At 42.0% G+C, this 10107-nt stretch overlaps 1 protein-coding gene across 2 annotated transcripts in view; it reads right to left on the reverse strand.

Moving 5' to 3' along the window:
- The window catches only part of LOC124154453 (multiple coagulation factor deficiency protein 2 homolog), a 32402-nt gene extending 22523 nt beyond the window's left edge, over nucleotides 1-9879 (reverse strand). Inside the window, exon 1 of one of the 2 annotated variants that reach the window (XM_046528194.1) lies at nucleotides 9694-9879. The gene's annotated coding sequence lies outside the window, so the exon portion shown is untranslated. Of the gene's footprint in view, nucleotides 1-9676 lie in introns of both variants that reach the window. The other variant, XM_046528193.1, reaches the window with a different exon arrangement.
- Between the last annotated feature and the right edge of the window lie 228 nt (nucleotides 9880-10107).

Consider the following 10107-nt stretch of genomic DNA (forward strand, 5'->3'; position numbering starts at 1 on the left):
AGAACATAATAGTCATCTAACACTTTTATCAATTTTGGTTCCTCAAAATTTCAAATGTATACATTTGTAAATAAAATAAAATTTTTTGTAATAAAATGTAAAGAATAACTTGTAATATAAAAAATAGTAATATTTCACTTGTAAAAAAATTAAGGAAAATGCGTTCTGGCAGTGTTAATTTTGCCATGACACCACTGAACGTCCTCAGTCTGCATTGAAAAGTAACTGAGTGACCAATTTTCACTCCATTAGACGATATTTACATGGCAAACGTACGCAAAGAATCATTCCTCCATCTGGACCGTGGTACGGAAAAGACTCGCGTAAAACTTATGTTATCATCTCGAAAATTTCAGGGTTGGAGTAGACCCTGTTCAAAATTAGCCTCCATCTCCAATATAAAAAAATGCATCTAAAAGAATAGTCAACTAACACTTCTATCGAATGGTAAGATTTTGAAATTTGAGATACATGCAAATGCTGAGAACAGTCTACGTTATACTCCCTGAAAATTTCAACATGATAGCAAACGTTTTTTTAAGCGAATTAATAGTTATAATATAAAATTCCAAATCTCACTAATTCACTCCCATCAATCCAAGCATCGAAAGAAACCAGACTACGCAACGAATTTCTCACGCACGCACTTGAGGAATCGTTTAAGGATAAAACAGGAGCATCATAGAATTATTTCAAAAATCACTTAAAAAGACCGATCAAGCTGTAGATATGCGTTCTTTTAAGTGAATAAGATGGGCCTAAAAATCGAGGGTCAAAGAAACATGAGAGCTGTAGGCCTCAGAAATTATTTTCTGTAGGGAATTGTTATAAATTCGTGGTTTACTTTTTCATGAACATTTTTACTTGTCGACATTTCGGCGTTCGTACTGACATTAGTGTAGAGAGAGATTTTACAAATCTACCTTATTTCTGTATGGCACTGAAAGGGGATCGTAGGGAAAATGTTCACTCTGGTAACTACGCGACCACAATTAATCGGGAGGAATTCAAAGTTGAAATGTAAAATTCATCAATAGATCATGCATCGTTCGGTGTGAGAATTCATTCCATCAAGGAAAGGAACAAAAGTAAATTTGAATGCAAACGATTTTTTGGTCACGTGCTCGGGCCTAAGTGACGTTTTAGAACAGTTCGTGAACGATGAATTCTTTGCTGGAAGATTTGCGAAGGATTTTATTTCCAGGCTAATAATTATTTCAGTGCGCAAATTCATACGAAAAGATCGCGCTTTCCGACATTCAACAGATTAATGATATATACAGGGTTTGTCCGGAAAGTAATAGGACTGATTTTCTTCCGCCGCGACTGTACTTCGGAGCGTGCGCGCACGAACTGGATTCGGTAGAGGGTGTTCATAGCTAACGAACGAGCGGCTGGTCTGTTGTCTCCGAGCACCTGGAGAGTCAGGACAGACATTTTTGCCCGACGTGTTTCTGTGAGTGGTGCAAGCCGAAAATGCAGCGTTCGTTTGAGCAGAGGTACGCGATTAAATTCTGTGTGAAACTCGGTAAATCTGCTACAGAGACGTTTGATATGATCAAGCAGGCTTACCCAGATGTTGCTTTAGCAAGAAGTGGTGTGTTTCGGTGGCACCAGACCTTTTTGGAGGCCCGGGAAGAGGTCGCTGATGAAGACCGTGCTGGAAGACCTGCGACTTCGACAAACACCGACAATGTGACTCGTGTGCGCAAAGTTTTGAACTCAAACCGTCAACTAAGTATTCGTTTAATTGCCCAGATGTTAAATTTATCAAAATCTGTGGTTTATGGTATTGTGATAGAGCATTTGAACATGCGCAAGGTGTGCGCGAAGATGGTCCCAAAAGTGCTCACTGACGACCAGAAATTGCGGCTCACATCGCCTTTCTTGTGAACAGCTACCTAACCACCTGCCCTACAGCCCAGATGTGGCCCCCCCGGACATTTTTTTGTTTCCTTGCCTGAAATGGCCGATGAAATGCCTTCCGTGACGCCTTCAATGCTTGGAAATTGCGCTGGCAGCAATACATCAACGCAAAAGGAGCCCATTTTGAAAGTTTCTAAAGAATTGTAACGATTAGCTCAATATTTTTTTTTAAATCGACTCAGTCCTATTACTTTCCGGACAAACCCTGTATGTGTGGATTTGAAACCTCAAAACCGAAGGATTTCACTTAAAAAGCAATATTTTTTTTCTTAAAGATTAGAATAACATCTCTTTGTTCAACTTATTTTTTATCTATCAACTCTTTAACGGAATTGTGTGAAAATGTGCGCTAGCCTAGTCATCATTTGAGCTGCGAAAGGGACACGAGTGTTGACCTCTGCATTTTCTTCGAGTTCTCACCGCGTCCGTTGGCTTTTGTTGGCATAGTTTCGCTGACATTGCGGTCAACGTATTGAGGTCGAAGGTCACTGTCAGGTCGAATAAAATATTGTCAGCAAAAGACAACGGACGCGATGAGAAGAAATTGCAGAGATAATCTGATCAACCCCGCGAAAATCTTCGGACGTAAGTGCCGTTTGCTTATTTATGCTGAGTGAATGTGCTTGATACATTTCACCCGCACCTTTATGTGCATTCAGTGACGTATAAATAGGGTGGTTTCCTATTATTTTTTTATTGCCTATATCGGAATATTATTACTCCTGGAGTACGTATTTCACGCTTTTAGATTTTTAAATGACGATATCTATTTTTCACGATTAAATGAAAAGTGAAAAATTTCAAGCGCGCGAAAACGCGACGGGTAAGGAAATCTCTCCGTGTGACGTATTTCTGGTTCCCCCTCCCGCCTTGTGAGGTGACCTTGATCGAGGCTCTGAGCGCTGATAGGACGCAGGGTGCTAGCGGGTAGCTGAGTGCCTTGCTGGATGGTAGCGCTTGGCTTAAAAAAGGTTAATTAATAGCTTATCAAACGAAGAAAACTATCCGACCTTAGCCAGTTTTAATGTGTGATTATTATGAGATGTTTCCCTGAGCTCTGTGCCTCATGCATGCATTGGTAACCTTAGACGATGCATAACTCCTATCCTCTCGTGTAGAAACTAGGTCCCTGTGACGTCACGTGGAGTGGCATCGCATGGGCGCCAATCTGGCCCTTTTCAAATGAGGATAAAAATGGACCATTGCCATTCGTCTAAACCGGTATTTCTAAAACGAAATAATTTGTATATTATGAATACAGTAATGGTGGGTAACAAATCGCAATCAATGCCTTTCGGTTTCTTTGATGAAGGAAACTACCCTATTCGCGTGAAATGTACGCGCGTCACCTGAATTCTTCGCTGCGTGACTTTTTTTGCCGCGAGATGGGGTGCGCAGATGAATAGGACCCCTTGGGTGAGGGTGGTTGAGAGTCCTCGACAGCGAGGGGAAAACACCCCCCACGAAAGGGGGACGAGTGGACAGGGGGGGGGGGGTGCATGTCGTGGCTCCCGAACCGATGATGTTCCCGAAGAATCCATTATCTGTTTGCCCACGTCGTGAGGGGTGGAGGATTTCCAGGTCAGCAGATGTTGTTGAGGATAATTTGAAGAGCTTTTAATAACGGTGTCCCGGTCCATTGGTGATTCAATACTTGTATGATGCTTGAGTTTTATCTTTAAACGATTCTTCAAGTACGTGCGAGAGGGCTTCGTTGCTTATCCCTGTTTATTTCGTTGCTCAGAGTGACGGGAATGAGTCAATGAGGAGATTTAGATTACAATTGTTCGTCACCTTTTACCACCAATCTGTGTCTCTCTTATTTGATCATCCTTGGGGATAAATACTGCACCAAAAAGCAACATTAACGAAATTATATCAAAAATGTATTATATAATAACGCTCAGAAAAAATAAGTTCCTTAATGAGTCTCGAACCTTGATTCTTCCGATAGCCGCTCGAATGCTCTGCCAGTTACGCTTCTGGACGCTCAGATTTACCGCGCGGCGGGGTTTGTAGTACAGAACACCCTTTTTCTGACATGCTTCGCATCCATGTCGTTACAAGACTTCCTTTTCTAATTTGTCACTTCGTTTACGATTCTTTATAATGTCTCATAATTGGTTTCTTTGTTTTAGAATGGTCATGTCACACTACTAGCTAAATTATTAGAGTAAGTTTACTCAAGGTCCTCGCGAAAGCAAGGATATGAACGAATACTTTGACTTAGGAGAGGGGCTGCTTGAAGAGTATCGAGAAAGAAGATAGAAGATTCTTATTGAATGCTTCCGAAAATGGGAGAATGATTAAGAAGCATTTGATATTCGGGAATGAAGAATGTCCTATTGATTCCACCCCCAGGCTATGGTCGAAATATGTATTCCCATGTTCACGCAGCAAGTGCTCAGCATGCGCAAGTATAATATAATCCCTGGGGCGGAGGATCCTTGAATTCAAGAATAGGGGAGCGATAGGAGAGGACAGGATGCGGGATGGAAATAGCGTGGTAATTAGGGTGACGATAGGATATGAGACAGGTTATGGAAATCTATGAAGGCTTAATAGTATCCGTGCACGTTGACCAGAAAGAAATCAGTTCTTGTATTAATTTCATCCGAAATTGTGTCCCTCAAAATTTTCCCCTGGACAATGATAGCGCCGATATGGGGTGAAGGAGATTGCCAGCCTGAAGCTTCATCTTCGGACTCATTCATCGAGTTACCTTCGTTCAAATTCGAATTTTATATTCAAATGTCAGTGGCACTGGCTCATGGGGACATATTGACAAGGTTTCCTGCGTGGAGACCCTGAAGTTATGTGTTAAAGCGATATTTTACTTCGTTTCAAAGTGTTACTCAATCAGCCACATCAGAATCATTTAGAAATAGATTGAATTCATACGTTTTTTGTTGCGAAAAAGCTATATTTTTGGTCGATAAAACTGTTGAACACATTAAATTTGACTCTGAACCCTAATTAAAAGACAATTGCGAGTGTAGGCCATTGTCTTCTGCATTCTTTCGGCAAAGGTCAACATTATGTTGACTGCAGGAGAAAACTAGGGAATGTGGGCTTATCTTCATTAGGGTGTGCTGGAGGCATCTTTCAGTATCATTATATAATTTAACGAGAAAATAAACTTGGAAATAAAATTGGAAACGAGAGATTAGTTGAAGGAAAATTTGAGTGGGGAGCTGCATCAGATAAATTAGAATTGCTGACCTTAGGTGAAGATGATGATCATTCATGGCAGTTACCAGAAAAAAATTCGGGGGATGTGAAGGGTTCATTTCCAGGGGTTGGGGGTATATTTTAGGGAGCGGTTCATTTGGACTGGATACAATTAAGACCGTACGTCGCGAACATTTCGGGGTGTTTTGAATCCAATGGACCCCTATACTACGGGATCATGTAGTTGTCTTAAACTGAAATTATTCGATGATACCGAAGCGAATCATGGATTAAGGATAACTTTTGCCCCTAAAATTGTTTGATCACCGCTACTCTTACGTTCCGAGCTATCAGAAATATTTTTCTGTTACGAACTTCCTATTTATGAAACGAATCTTTTTCCGCTAAGCGGCCCGGTGTCACTGGAGTACTGGACCAGAGCATAACTTGCGTAATATATATGGTACCACGTTTAAGTAACTGTCCAACTGCCCAGTAAATTTCCAAGTGTTCTCCTATATGCTCACTATTCGTGCAGTTAGGGTCAGTTACTCAGAGGAAATGTAAACTTGAGCTCTCGAGGCTGCGTAGTTATTAAAAGCTGAAGCCATCATCATAACTGTAAACTTCAATATTATTATGTTAGTGTAAGTTCAACAGAGGCTTTAATTGGTGGAAGTTAGACATATTTAAATAAATAAAAGATGGTAGCACTTTTCCACAGTTTTTTTTACTGCGTACAACGCGTTTCGGCTCACAGAGCCATCATCTGGTACAAGACTTCATCCACAAGACTACATCTGGTCTTGTACCGAAACGCGTTGTACGCAGTAAAAAAATTATGGAATAGTGCCACGATCTTTTCTTTATTTAAATTATGTTAGTGGCTTAAGGAAAGGGGGTGAGGGGCGCCCCCTTCGTATGCATACGACATGGTACTCAAAGTATAAAAATATGATAATAATAATATCGATGGCTAAGTTCTAACAACGCACGTATCTCAAATTCGGCCGGTTTGAGATAGGTATCTTAAACAAAGTGTTATAACATTAAAAAATAAAATTCAAGCAAAAACCAACTCTTTGTTTGCAAATAAATGCTTTTTTTTAAGTTTTATGAACTTTTAGTTTTTAATTACAGTGTACAAGTAAAAGAAATTAATCGTTTTTTAGCTCTCCTGAAAATTTGCTATTTTTGAGATGCGTGTTGTTAGAACTTAGCCATCAATGTATTTTATTCCAAAATTAAACCCATAGGTATAATCGTTTGGAGCACACTATTAATAAGGAGCTTCAGGCAACCTCAAAGATGCCGCCTGCAGAGAAACCGCCTTCCGTAACATAAATAGTATTGCTTGCACTTGATTAAATAATTTTTTCAAAGCCAAAACAAAACTATGCGATCTCCGCATTTGACACCCAATCATGAGTTTATAGCGTTGTTGCTTTATTCCACACACCTTTCGTCATTGCACTTTCTTCAAAGTGTTATTTTGTCCATGATTTCCTCGTCATTTTTGCCTCTATCGCTAATTGGCGCTATGGGATTCTGAAAAATCTCCGCCACAGAAAGGATTCGAACCCGACTCACACCAACCCGATAACCCATTCCCTCCCCAAAAATCGCCGTTATATAATCTTACTCTTTGAGCACAGCGAAGCCGGCGCACTGGTGCTTTCCTGCCAGCAGATTATCGGATCAGAATTTCCGACCGGATATTGTGTATCTTTACTCCCGTATTGTACAGTAAAAATGGAGAAAAAAATCGAAAGATGTCAGTGGAATCGGGCCCTGACTGTCATCTGTCTCTGGAGTGATTTCGTGTGATAATTCCTCGTCCAACAATGGGTCGAGCACACAATCTGTCGGCCCTGAAGGGGAATGAATATCTCCGGGCCCTGCCACACGATCCGCCTCGGTCACACACTGTGGGCTCTTTGCGCCCCGCGGCGAGGGGTTGTAGTTGCCTCGAGGACAACGTTGCCGTTTATAATAGGTATCAATAGCCATGTAATATTTGCGGCCGAGCCCTGAAGGAGCTAGGATGCAGGTGCTGTGAGGTGTATTTGCACTTCATGATCACGAGGAGGATGTTCTCTAACTCGTGCACGTGTTTTCGTGCGATATTTTCGTTTTTTTTCGGAATTCCACGGAGAAAATAAATTAAAAATCACTCGATGAAAATGAAAGAAAAAAAACACCACTCAAATTACCCTGAAGGGATCAGTGAGTTATTTCATGTACTTAGGTGCAAGGACGAGTAACCGTAAGTGTTCGGAATATTAAAACGATTGGAGGTTCTGCTCAATGGCTGACCCGATTTTTAACTGTCAAAAGAGTAAATAAAGTCAAAATAATGATAAAGCCGGTTGCATTTAGATTAACATTTTACATTGATTGATTTCCTCCACGAAGAACTGATGAAACCAATCGTAGTTTGAGGTCAGGAGAGTTCCTTCTCGTTTAAATAATATTTTTGCCGACCTAAATGGAAAGATCAGACATTTTACTGCAAACCAGTAGTGTATTTATGGGGGGGGGGATGAGGGGAATAGACCCCCCCAAAGCCTCAGAGAAATAAAAAAAATATTTAAAACTATTGTCTAGTTTTGACATTTAATAACTGCGTCAGCTTAAAGTTATTTTTTAAATGTGAAAGTGATGTGAAATGTATTTCCAGGCATTTTATTTTTCAAAAATTTTTCCCAACGGGGGTAGGAGATCGCCACTCCAGGCTATCCCATCCCCCCCAAAACATAGTCCTAGTTACGCAACTGCTGCAAACATGTCGCGACGGGGGTTTCTTTCAATTTTTTTTTCGGAAACAGTGCTAATTAGCGACTTTTAGTTTTCAACTCGGTAAATTAGAAAAAATGGTCATTAGAAATGAAAGACATTTTAGAAAAAGTTGGCAATTGCTATGTTCAAGGAGTGTGTGAAAATGACATTTGAATTTTGATCGTATGAACAGTAGATGCATTGATAGGACAAAACATTGGTACCGACGTAAAAAAAAATCATGAGGAGCTTGCTCTGGACTGCTGGCGTCACGCACGTCATGGGTCGTGCTGCGCTCGTTCAAACCCAAGGAAATGGTTCAATGAATGAATTCTTCTCGGGTTTCCAACCGGGTTAGGGTGTGCATATTGTAGGCCGACATTTCGTCGGGAGACTATCCCAACATCTTCAGGGCTGATAATGCCGATGTCAGTAGCGTTCCGTTAGCAATGAAAGATACTTCGTTACTTCCACAATTTATTAAAAAAATAAACTTCTTGAGATAACGAAGTATCTTTCACCGCTAATGTGACATGCTTCAAGTTTCGATGTAATTAGTGTTCCGGTATATAAACCTCCTCCTTCACCTAGGTGGTCCCTGATTGGTTCAGGGACTAATCAGCGACCGCCTAGTACTGTCAAATGTTCCACAAGACCCAATCAGGGATCATCATTCAACTCATTCACCGGGAAAGCTCAGATAGTCCAAATGATTCAATCGTTGCATGCTCAGTTTTGAGGAATTTCGTCATGATGATGGAAATGACAACGGCTCAGTAATTTTCCACACAGCGTTTATTTAACCGAAAAGGTTTCGACACTCGTATGTCATCATCAAGGGTACATCAAGGAGTGTTGTTGTACCAGTTTCGACACTTAATGTGCCATTTTCTAGGGTACAGCTCCACTCCTTGTCGTGCCCTTGATAATGACACATTGAGTGTCGGAATCGGTAGCATTAAGTAAACATTGTATGGAAAATCACTAGATCCCTCAGAACTTACATTTGGAGTATACTTCTCTATGGAAATTAGAAATGGACACAGATAGAAGCGGAGAAATCAAGGGTAGAGACTTTTGAATTGTGGTGCCACAGAAGAATGACGAGGATCAAATGGACCGACTGAATTAGTAATGAGAAAGTACTTAGAAGTGTGGGAAAGAAGAGAAGCCTCATGAAAACCTCGATAAAAAGACGGAACAAACTCATCGGCCATATACTATGACATGATGGCCCGATGAAGACAATCGTCGAGGGACAAGTGGATGGCAATAACGGAAAAGGAAGATCACGAATAGAATATGTGGAACAAGTAAAGAAGGATGTGAAGGAGGATAAATACGTAGGTGACAAAAGGTGATGAGAAAATGGAGTGGAGAGCTGCGTCATAGCAATCTTAGGATTGTTGACCAGTGATGATGATGATGATGGAAAATCACGAAGTCGTTATTACTACCGTCACCAAAGTAACTTGGTGACAATCGTATCGTTGATGGACATCTCAGGAGAAAATATAAACAGCGCGAGGTCAGTATTCCGGGTCGATGTTGCCTCAATAGCGAAGCGTGCAGAGGTGCGTTCGTAATCTGTATACGTAAATGATCGGTGGTTGGGGAGGTATTTTTACCTCGACATAGCACCCACTTGTTTACATGATCGGGTGGTTCGCGGGATCGCCGCCTGTGCGAGCGATGGCGCTGCTCGCGTCAATACGCGACCTGAGCGTCGCCTGTTTCGGGGAAATAGGGGGGTGGGGGGAAAGAGGAGGGCTCATGAGCATGCATGCATGAATCTACTCACTTTAGGTGCTCACTCACCCACTCGGAGCTCGTCTAGCCTCGACTTTCGCTGTGAACTCGGCGGCCCTTCCCTTGTCTGGATGTCGTCTTCTCCAAGGCTGGCCCTGGGCACAGCTTTCCTTCTCGATCTCTCTCTCGTCCGCTATCTCTCGAGCTCAGCTCCCAGGGGTGGCGAGGGAGGGAGACGACCACTCCACTTGGTGTGTGCATTGCGCAGGGCCGGGGCCCGATCAATTAATTCCCGTGAAAACCGAGGGGTGGCGCCGGCGTCTCATCCGCGCTCCGCAGTTTCCCGCACCCGACTCCGCGCCAATTGAACTGAGTGCGGCTCGCATGCGGCCGGCGCGAAATGTTGCCTCGCAACTGAAAATGAGAGAGGCTATTATTACGGGGGGTGGGCGGAGTGCCCGATTCCCAGCAGGTATGACGGAA

The sequence above is a fragment of the Ischnura elegans genome, chromosome 2 (assembly GCF_921293095.1).
Source record: "Ischnura elegans chromosome 2, ioIscEleg1.1, whole genome shotgun sequence".
NCBI lineage: Eukaryota > Metazoa > Arthropoda > Insecta > Odonata > Coenagrionidae > Ischnura > Ischnura elegans.